Consider the following 11,095-nt stretch of genomic DNA (forward strand, 5'->3'; position numbering starts at 1 on the left):
TACATTGGATCACTGAGGCCAGGAGGAATGGGAAAAGGACATGGACTCAGATAACAGAAGGCTTGAGGGACATGGGCAGGGGCACCAAAATGACCTTACAGGGCAGGCTTCAGGGATTGCTACAGTGCAATACACCACACAAGGCAAGTGGGACAGCAGTGCAGCACAACTTACCATGGAAAGCAATAGGGACAGGACAAGGCCATGCGCATGAACAACAGATAGCAGAGTGGAAAGAAGCAAGGGCAGCAAGCTGACCCTATGGGCCAGACAGGAGGGACAGTTGCAGCATAGCAGACCATGAAGGGCGGTAGGAAAGGGGCAGGGGCACAATAAGGGATCAGGCAAGGCAAGAGGGTGGGTATAGGGGTCTGACATGGAAAAAAGAATGGCAGGGGGCAAGGAAGGAGGGCGGGAGCAGTAAGCTGCCCATGGAGGGCAGACGGGATGGGCTTTGAAAGCACAACGCACCATGGAGGGCAAAAGTGAGACTATAATGGCATACACACCAGCATTGAAAGGAAGGTGGGAGGGGGCCAGGGGCAGCAAACTGACCACACAAGGCAGATGGGAGGGGCTGTGGCAGCACAGAAAGCCAGTCCTGGCAAGCGGAAGGGTAAGTGGCAGCACAATAGCCATGATGGGCAAGAGGGAGGAGGCAGGGGCATGCACAAAAGACCATAAAGGAGATAAGGGATTGGTAGGGGCTGGACACAGGCATGAGAGGGCAGGAAAGGAGCTTCACAACAGACCATGCGGGTAGGCAGGAGGAGTAGTTACAGCACAACAGAGCATGGAGGGCAAAAGGGAGTGGCTGCAAGGATGGAGGGGATAGGGGTTTGGAACACCAGAAGGCAAGGTGGAGGTGGCAGGGACAGGCAGTAGTCATCCGATCAAGCTAGGCAGGTGGGAGGGGAAGAGGCATCTCAACAGAAAATTCAGAGTAGATAGGAGTGGCAGGTCAATGGAACATGGTGAGCAGAAAGGCGGGAGCAGGTGCAAGCACACAGACATCAGAGGACAGGGGTAGGGTCAGCAAGCTAAGTACATACGTTAAGCTGGAGGGCAATGATGAGACATAAAATTGGGCAATGGACACCATGAGCAGTGGGCAGGGACATCAAGCTAAATGGAGGGAAGGGGAAGGGGCGCATATTGGACCATGCAGGGCAGTAGTGAAGGGGCTTGTGCATGGACTCGGACAACAGACAGTAGGGAGGAGAGGGATGGGGAGCAAGCTAACTGTTCAGGGCAGGCGGGAAGGGCAGTGGCAGAACAATGGCAGCACAGGGCTGTAATGAGGGAGAAGGGCCACGGACTGTCCAATGGATGGCAAGGAGGAAAGCTTGTGTAGGGGTAGCACACTGCTAGGCAAGGCCCTGCGTCTAACCCTCCCCCCCACCTCAACGTGCATTGCAATGGGCATTTTACTTAACATAAAAAAAAACTAGAAATTCACTGAAAAAAACCAAAGATTACAGGGATATTATAGTTATGAAATAGATTTTTTTTTTAAAACCTCAGGAATTCACTAAAGCACCAAAGGTTACAGGGACGCTATAGTTAGGTTCGGATTTTACATGTACAAAACCATATAAATCAATTTGTTATAGTTAGAATAATTTAAAGTAACTATCACTCATGCCTTAAGGTAACTATATCTCACGCCCACGCCATGCACTGCTAATTACCCCAGATATTACGTCACTCACCACATCACCTATGTCATCATTGATATCACTGTAATATTTGCAGTAAAATTATTGATGAGAAAACTGTGCATGATGAGAGCATGAGTTATAGTTACTTATATAAAATGATATCTAAATATATATATAATCTAATTATAATGTAATAAATATATTTTATATAAACATATATATAAATATAAATATATAAATAATATATATAATATAAAAATATATATAATAGTTGCCTATGTATAACTCGCATTCTCACCATACCCAGTTTTCTTCTAAACACTACTGCAAATATTATTATATAAATATTATTAAATCATTTTACTGGAAATATTACATTGATATTACCAATGATTCTATCAGAGATGTCATGAGTGATGTAATATTTGGGGTAATTAGCAGTGTATGACGAGGGCACGAGTTATACTTACCTTAGGGCATAAGTTATAGTTACTTGAGCTAATCATAATTATAATTGCTGAATTTCTATGGTTTTGTGTAAGTAAATTCAGTACCTAACAATAAAATCGCTATAAAAATTTTTTGCGTGAATTTCTATGTTTTAAAAAAATTCTATGTAACCTTTGTTTTTTACAGTGAATTTCTATGTTTTTTTCACGTAAAGTAATTTTAATCACTAGACGTAAATCCAACCACCTTGTGCAAGGCCTTTGGCCATGTGCAAGGGGGCTTGGCCGCAGGACCTGCAGCCAACCCCTTATAACCACACCAACCCCACCCCACACACAGCTTTTGGCCATGTGCAGCAGGAGTTTGCCGCAGGGGCTGTCTACATGCATGGCGAGGGTGCGAGTTATAGTTAGCTTACAACATGAGTTATAGTTACTTGAGTGCATGAGTATCTGAGTGAAACTGTGCATGACTGCATGAGTCTATGAGTGCATCTTTGAGCGTCTGAGTGGTCCTGTGAGTGTCTGCATGAATACCTCAGTGGTTGTCTGAGTGAGTGCATGACTCTCTCACTGGGTCCTTGAGTTGGTGCATCAGTTTCTGAGTCCATGAGTACATGCAAGAGTCTCTAAATGGGTATGTGAGTGTGTGCATGATTGTCTTGAGTGGGTCTGTGAGTGTGTGCGTTAGTGTCTGAGTAGATGTGAGTGTATGTGTGAATGAGTCAACAGGTCAACACAGTCTCCTCCTCCTGCTACAACACTCTCCGCATGCTCCGCAGGATCTACTAGTGGATCCCAACAGACACAAGAAAAACTGTGACACAGGCCCTCGTCAGCAGCAGGCTAGACTACGGCAACACACTCTACACAGGCATCCCCACAAAACACCTGCGGCGCCTCCAACGCATCCAAAAAGCTTCCGCCCGACTGATTCTCAACGTACCCCGCCACAACCACATCACACCCCACCTGAAAGACCTCCACTGGCTCCCCGTTGACAAGAGGATCACTTTCAAGCTCCTCACCCACGCACACAAAGCACTCCACACCACTAGACCTGCTTACCTCAACAACAGACTCAGCTTCTACACTCCCACCTGCCAGCTCCGCTCCCAGACCTCGCACTCGCCACCGTCCCCCGCATCCACCGTAAGACATCCGGCGGCAGATCCTTCTCCTACCTCGGTGCCAAGACGTGGAACACTCTCCCAACCCACTTGCGACTGACCCACGACCTACTCACCTTCAGAAGACTCCTCAAGACCTGGCTCTTCGACCAGTAGCAACTCACCCCCCCCCCCCCTCCTCAGCGCCTTGAAACCCTAACGGGTATGTAGTGCGCTCTATAAATATACTGATTGATTGATTGATTGATTGAATGAGTGGGTCTGTGAGTGGGTGCATGAGTATCAGAGTGGGTCTGTGAGTGGGTGTGTAAGTGTCTGAATGGGTCTGTGTGTGGGTTCATGAATATCTGAGTGGGTCCTTGAGTGTGTGTGTTAGTGTCTGAGTGGGTCTTTGAGGGGTTCTGTGAGTGTGAGAGTGTGTCTGTGAGTGGGTGTGTTACTTTCTGAATTGGTCTGTGAGTGAGTGTGTACATGCAAAAACAAAGCTCCAAAAAAGGAGGGGGTCCAGTACACTAGCTCTCTGTATAAAATGCCTAAATGAGGTAACTGAAGGGACTTAACCGGAGGACATTGGACCCTAGTCCTCCTAAAGTAACAAGTATAAAGTCTGATAGTGGAAAAGTCCCTCTAATAAAATATTATGAGAGTCAGACAAAAGTATTATTGTTTACGGGTTAATCCTCAAAATGCCTTATTCATTGTGAGCAATATGATTCCAACATTATTAATATAGAAGAATGAGTCCGAAACAAAACATCCGGCCAAACACACAAGGTGAATCCGTAGTGGTTGTATAAAGAGTCAGTCTAGTCTTCTTATTTCAGGTTTATTGTGAACAACGTCAATCCAATGTAAATGCCGTCAGTTGTGAGTCTATTTACAGTAGCCTAGGAACATCGTCCTAACATCGTTGGTGAGTCTAAAGCAACGACACAAGACCATCAGCCAACACGTGTTTCGCCCCCTTACGGCACGTAAGCCGGGGCTTTCTCAAGGCATTCAGATAAGTTGTGGTGATACGAGCACTTGGACATAATATAGAATCAGAATCTCTTGTGAAGAAAAAGGCGCATCTCGGGAGAACGCGTCCGTCTCCCAGAAACAGAACGGGACGCTCGTAGGAACGTTAACGGTCTAATTATAGACTGTGCCGGCAAGATCCTTCTCCCGAGATGCGCCTTTTTCTTCACAAGAGATTCTGATTCTATATTATGTCCAAGTGCTCGTATCACCACAACTTATCTGAATGCCTTGAGAAAGCCCCGGCTTACGTGCCGTAAGGGGGCGAAACACGTGTTGGCTGATGGTCTTGTGTCGTTGCTTTAGACTCACCAACGATGTTAGGACGATGTTCCTAGGCTACTGTAAATAGACTCACAACTGACGGCATTTACATTGGATTGACGTTGTTCACAATAAACCTGAAATAAGAAGACTAGACTGACTCTTTATACAACCACTACGGATTCACCTTGTGTGTTTGGCCGGATGTTTTGTTTCGGACTCATTCTTCTATATTAATAATGTTGGAATCATATTGCTCACAATGAATAAGGCATTTTGAGGATTAACCCGTAAACAATAATACTTTTGTCTGACTCTCATAATATTTTATTAGAGGGACTTTTCCACTATCAGACTTTATAATTGTGAGTGAGTGTGTGAATGAGTCTGAGGGTGGATGCTTGAGTTTCTGAGTGGGTCTGTGAGTAGGTGCCTGAGTATCTGAGTGGATCTGTGAGTGGGTACATGAGTTTCTGAGTGGGTCTGTGAGTGAGTGACTGCATATCTCAGTGGGTCTGTGAATGGGTGTGTCAGTGTCGGAGTGGGTCTGTAAGTGGATGCATGAACATCTGAGTGGGTCTCTAAGGGCAAGCGCCAGTGGGTCCATGTGTGTGTAACTTTTTTATAAAAGTAGTGGGTTTCACAAATGCTTTGTGACACTCACACGGGGTAGGCCGGTGCACAAGAGTCCTTAAACAGCAGCTTTCTTTCACTGCCTATGGCCCTGGTGTGAATTCAGGGCCATATATATATGGATATATATATATATATATATACATATATATATATATATATATATATATATATATATATATATATATGTATATATATATATATATATATATACACACACACACATATGTGTGTGTGTGTAAACAAATGCAACCTTTAGAATAGATGCCAATCATCCCTTCCGCACCCTGTGCCCTGTGTAGTTTGAGGGCATCTCCTGCAACTTACAGCCATGCCCTTTGCTCAAACCACTGTGAATGTGGTCTTCCCATTATACACGGCCTTCAGGCTTGTCTAGAAGGAGTGGAGTGCCCATCCACCTGCGAGCATGCACTGCCCCACTGTTGGCTTTCAGCCGTGTACAGCAGGCCTGAGCACAAGGTCTGACCTAGATGCAGGCCCTGTGTACAACGTAATGCAGCATTGTTTTCTCTTTTTTGAATGGGAAACTGTATTTCCTATATTTTCTTTTATTTCATTATTTGTCTGAAAATATAATCACAAATGGTGGCTTTTAGGAGCATCCAAAATGGCTACTGGTGGATTACGATTTTCCTGCGGATTGTGATGGCACTTTGAACCCATTTCTTTTTTTGGGGGGGGGTATAAGCACTTTATTAGACAGTTTTAATTTTTGTTTACAATTCGATTTGTCCCCCAGCATCCCTGCTGGGGTCAAGCACATCTCATAGTGCCCCCAGGATTGTGAAATCATTTTTTACATGGCACAAAAATTCTCTTGAAACAGTAATGACTTGTGAGTTTGAATATGACTGAAATAAAACATAAAAAATGTGAAATATAGCTTCACAGTGGTGACCACAGATGTTAAATGCAGCAGTTGTAGTTATACTTGTATGTATGCGTATTTTAAGAAACTATTACTTGTTGTCCAAAGTTACTTTCCAGCATGAGTTATAGTTTCTATGGCACGGGGTTAGAGGAATTACCATACAAGAAAGAAATATAATAATATTGTCCCTGGTTAAGACCATTTTTGTTGCTATCTTATTCTAAAAACTATTTATCTAGTATGTACTACTATGACTCTTTTCTAAGAACCTACACATAATGAAATCTTTTAAAACTACTTTCTGAGAATCCTAGCAGAATCACCTCCTACTGTTTACTTAGGTATTGTCTAATTTACCTGTAAAAAGGACAAGAAAATCCTCTAAGCATCACACAAAAATATATGGGAAAATGTACATGAGCATAATATACATCCATAGATGCACTGTATACTTGTACATCCATAGCATGCCACTCAATGAACAGAATAATAGACAACCAGGCTACTTAAGTGTGTTCTTCGTTAGAAATGCTGTGTGGTCATTTGCATGTGGAGGTCCTTGCTGCTCATTGACATAGGTTTGCTCTTTTTTGCTTCCATTTGATAGAATCCATCGTGAATAAAAGCGGAGACTTCAAGACAACAACAAAGACACTAGCAAGACTGTGCTGTGCATCACCATGTACAAAAGCAATTCACAATGACAATGTTAATATATTTATTGCGTTTTAGCGTCACTTCTCAGGTCGGGCTGGTCGGCATTAGGGTATGCCATCAGCTTCATTTCACAGTGCTTGAACTCTGCCGGAGCAATCCTCGTTGCTCGTTAGTACATTTCAACAAATAAATGTGTCTGATGCAACTCAAAGATCTCCTTTTTACTCTGACTTGTTCATTGAGAAAACCTATGTCTTCCTGATTTTATATGTGCGATTCGACAATTGAAGCCCGGCCTGGACATATTTACTGCTTAGCTTCTTAAGGACTGATAACGTTTGTCCTTTAAAACAGATATGTATAAGGTGGTTTGTAGGTAAAAACGACCCAAGAGTGTGCACTAAGGATCTGGCCGGTGTGTGTGATGCCACTAACACAAGACGCCTGTGATCACCACGTACCACTGTCCTTATGCTCACCGCGTTCTCTGTACCAACACACGTTCGTCTTCTCTTTTTCCATTTTGGTTCTACTTCGCTCTGTTTGTTTCCCCAGACGGCCTCAGTTACATTATCAAGTGACTGTTTTATCTCCTTGTCTGGAATATCTTACTATATAGTTTGAATTTTCATTTACAAAGGTTCATGTTTATGCTGCATGCTGCACAGGGTTATCCTGCACTGGTCAAACTTTTGTGTTACCTGGGTCCGTTCAGGTTTTTCCAACTTTTCATCTTTTTATATTTAAGTCTAGGGTTCAGGTTTAGACAACAAGGGCAGGAAAAGAGTTTTCCCTTGTAATTCATAAATGTTTCGATTAATTTGTACAAATGATGATTATGGTACCAGTGTATTCTAGATAAAATATTGTCTGACAGAAATAGATTGTCCTAAATATAATTCTCAAAAATTGCCTCATTGGAAATCATAACAGAAAATCTATAGCAAATTGGACAATATTTGTGTAACTATGTTTAGGATACTTTTTTTTTTTCTGGCTAGCGTTATTTTTCCTAATGATATTCTAACACAAACCTCACATGGTGCTAATGTTAATACAATCTCTTTTCACACACAGTACAATTTTTAAATATCTGACAGTTATGTTCTCACTAATAAAACAGGAAACATATATAATACTAAAGGGGTAATTTAAACAATTGTAGATAGTCCACCAGACAGCCAGAGTAACACATTTCCAGCCTTTGCCCACCCAGCAGAGGAGCACCTTGTACATTCTGCGATTTTAACCCGCTTGGCGGGGCATATGTCACAATTTTGGGTACAGAAATATCTTCTATCACAAATATAGTGGCCAAAATATAATTTACCAAAATATTGCCCCTTTAGGTGTAGATATGTTTTTTGCAGAAAGAAATTCCTCGAATCTTGATTTCTTTCAGCAGAACAAAAATGTAACATCCCTCTCTGGAGTTCTCTGCTCATCAGAAGCTTTTCTTTCTTTTCCTGCCAAGGTTTGCCATGGCACGAAGGGTCACTCTGGGCAATAGAAATCAGCACATGAAGCCCTAACCTTAATAGGGTGGGAAATGTCTAATGCTGAACCCCAATGTTCTTGGTAATATGGCATTGGTTAACGGTTTCCAGTGTTGGTGACTACTAAAACTCTGCTGCGGAAAAACCTGGCAGCTTGCCTGTCTCTAAGGTGGGAAACTGAAGGTTTGGTAAAGTGGGAGCCAGGCTGATTTATGATGGGTCTTTTGCTCTGCTAAACCCACTAGTCCCCTGTGTATTTTATCAAGTCGCCTACAGGGGGCACTATTCACTCATCTCAATGGAAGCCTACATTACATATCTTCGTATTAAGACAACAATCCTTCCTTATAACCGATTGGAGATCCTTACTACTCCACTGCATGGTGTGCGGCTGTTTGATTACACGCCTAGACCAACATAAACTCTAGCCAAAACAATTGAATGAAACGTGTCCGTCATTTTCCTTCCAACACAAAATGATTGTCAAATGTTTTACAACTAAAGGCTTTTCTTTGCCGAGCTTTAGATTTATTATCCAATATTTGTTCTGAGCCTGTTGAAAGTTACTGATGCCAGTGATCGTGGCTTGGCTGCTACATGGGTGAAGGTAGGAGTTACATGAGTGATTGCCTATCCGGGCTGCGGATTGATGACCCAGATGTACATAATGGCCGAGAGAATGAATTTGGCTGTTATGCTTAAAGGAAAGAGAAGAGTGTCGACGAGTGACCTGAGGCCAGTGGGGCTGTTCTAAGGCTACAGAATAACATCCATGTGTTCTATAGTCGGACATAGTTCTGGAAAGCCAGAAACGAGATTTGTGGTGGTGTAGCGGAGACTATTTTTTTGGAGAAGCTTCCAGGCTATGTGTTCGGTGTGATGATTGAATTAGCTTCATTGTAGTAATTCTTTCAAGGGAATCAGGCACAAGTTAATCACTGCCATAAAAAGAAGAGTTGCGCTAAGAGAATGACGAGGTGGAAATATTGGTAGTCAGTCCTTCTAATAGTTGTGAAGTACTTGAGGGGAGGTGGTAGAGTTTCATCCAGCAACACAGTTACAAAGCTCAGCCTTTTGTGGTAACACACGTTGTCGTTCCTTTTGCCTCAGAGGATAAAGTTGCTGTTTACATAGGTGATCTATATGAAGATTTTCATTGAAGACGTTTTAATTCTTTCATTTAACGTATGCTAATTTAATACTCAATACATTTGTTTTCTCAAGTTTCCTCAGTTAAGGTTGTCTTAAGAAATGTATCACTGACAACTAGATCCACTGGCAATTTGCATAAAATAATAGGGTGTCCAAAACACACCACATGAAATCTAGACCGCACCAACAATATTCCAGTGGGATAAAGGCAATGGGCCAGATGTAGGTAGATTCTAATTTGCGACTAGCAAATTGCGAGTCAGAGCGACTTGCAATTTGCGAGTCGCAAATTGGAATGTAGGAGGGTGTCACTGACACGACTCGCAAAGTCTGTGACTGCTTTTTAATAAAGCAGTTTTTTTTTTGTAATGCAGCCCGTTTTCCTTAAAGGAAAACGAGATGCATTACAAAAATGAAAAATGAAACGTTTCATTTTTTCAGAGCAGGCGGTGGTCCACAGGACCACTGCCTGCTCTGAAAAAATGTTTTCAGTTCCATTCACAAAGGGGAAGGGGTCCGATGGGGACCCCTTCCTTTATGCGAATGGGTTACCACCCATTTCAAATGGGTGCAAACTGTGATTGCTTTGCGACTGCGTTCGCGTCACAAAGCAATCTGGCATTGCACTGCAACTCGCAATTAGGAAGGGGAGTCCCCTTCCTAATTGCGAGTCGCAAACCCGTTTTGCGATTCAATAACCAGGTTCCCGAATCACAAACGGGTTTTGTGCATTGCAAACTGCAGTTTGCACGTCGCAAACAGCGAAATTCGCTGTTTGCGACGTGCAAAATGTTTATTACATCTGGCCCAATATGCCTACAAACAGAGAATCCGTTTTCATTTAGAGATCGTTTAGATTAGTTGCAGGAGATTGCAAGGATAATTTACCTATGTTTCACGAACCATATGTGTCAATATGCTTTCCATCATTTGTTTTTACTTAGGAAGACAATCATGTAGCTACAAGAAATTACCCCAGTAAAATGAAAGCCATTGAACTGGTAAGAAGTGGGAAATTTCCTGCATGTATACACCGGGAGAGTCTCCGGTCTCTTTAAAATCATTAAGGCAGTGAGGAGCATTGCAAGACTCAATGATGCAAAAATAAGGACTCCGTTGAGGACTCTGATAGTGCCCAGGCCTTGGAACTAAAGAAAAGGAGGAAGCGGGCAGTCAGAAAGCAAGTCCTGTTTCTCCACTGCTTACAAAAATTCAGAGATCTGTGAATTAATGGAGTGTTTTACTTTTTGTTTGTGCAAATAAAGAGACATGTGGAACTGCAACACACCTGATGAGGTCACGGATGTGGGGACCTCAGCGGATGGATTCTAGGGAGTTATCTATCTCTTATAGAGTATTTATAGTTTGAATCTAAAGGGAAGCCTTGGTTTTCTGGGATTTTTTCTCTGTTTGGTTTGGCTCTTGCACTGTTGTAATTGTGGTAGTTTTCTGTTAGTCAATAAAGCTGCTATTGTACCTAGATCTTGAGTACTGTGTGTTTCTTCAAAATTAAATCAACTAGAAGGCCCCTCACCGATTCAGTGACAGATCACGTGGCTGGTCTAGCTCTACTGTACACTTACATGTCTGACAGGTAAAGACAAAAGGTGGTACCTAAATCATTTCAACAAAAGACATAATCAACATGGGGTGTGGCTGGGCACCACTGCACACAATAGATGCTGGCGACTGGCGTTAAGATCTTGGCACACAACAGGCAGCTCAAAGAATAATCCCTCAG

At 42.7% G+C, this 11,095-nt stretch overlaps 1 protein-coding gene across 1 annotated transcript in view; it reads left to right on the plus strand.

Annotated features, from left to right (window-relative positions):
* MYBPH (myosin binding protein H) overlaps positions 1-10,836 on the plus strand; it is a 147,347-nt gene extending 136,511 nt beyond the window's left edge. The window contains exon 11 of the mRNA XM_069238998.1: positions 6,657-10,836. The gene's annotated coding sequence lies outside the window, so the exon portion shown is untranslated. The remainder of the gene's footprint in view (positions 1-6,656) is intronic.
* The last annotated feature ends 259 nt before the right edge of the window (positions 10,837-11,095 follow it).

This window comes from Pleurodeles waltl, chromosome 6, assembly GCF_031143425.1.
Source record: "Pleurodeles waltl isolate 20211129_DDA chromosome 6, aPleWal1.hap1.20221129, whole genome shotgun sequence".
NCBI classification, from domain to species: domain Eukaryota; kingdom Metazoa; phylum Chordata; class Amphibia; order Caudata; family Salamandridae; genus Pleurodeles; species Pleurodeles waltl.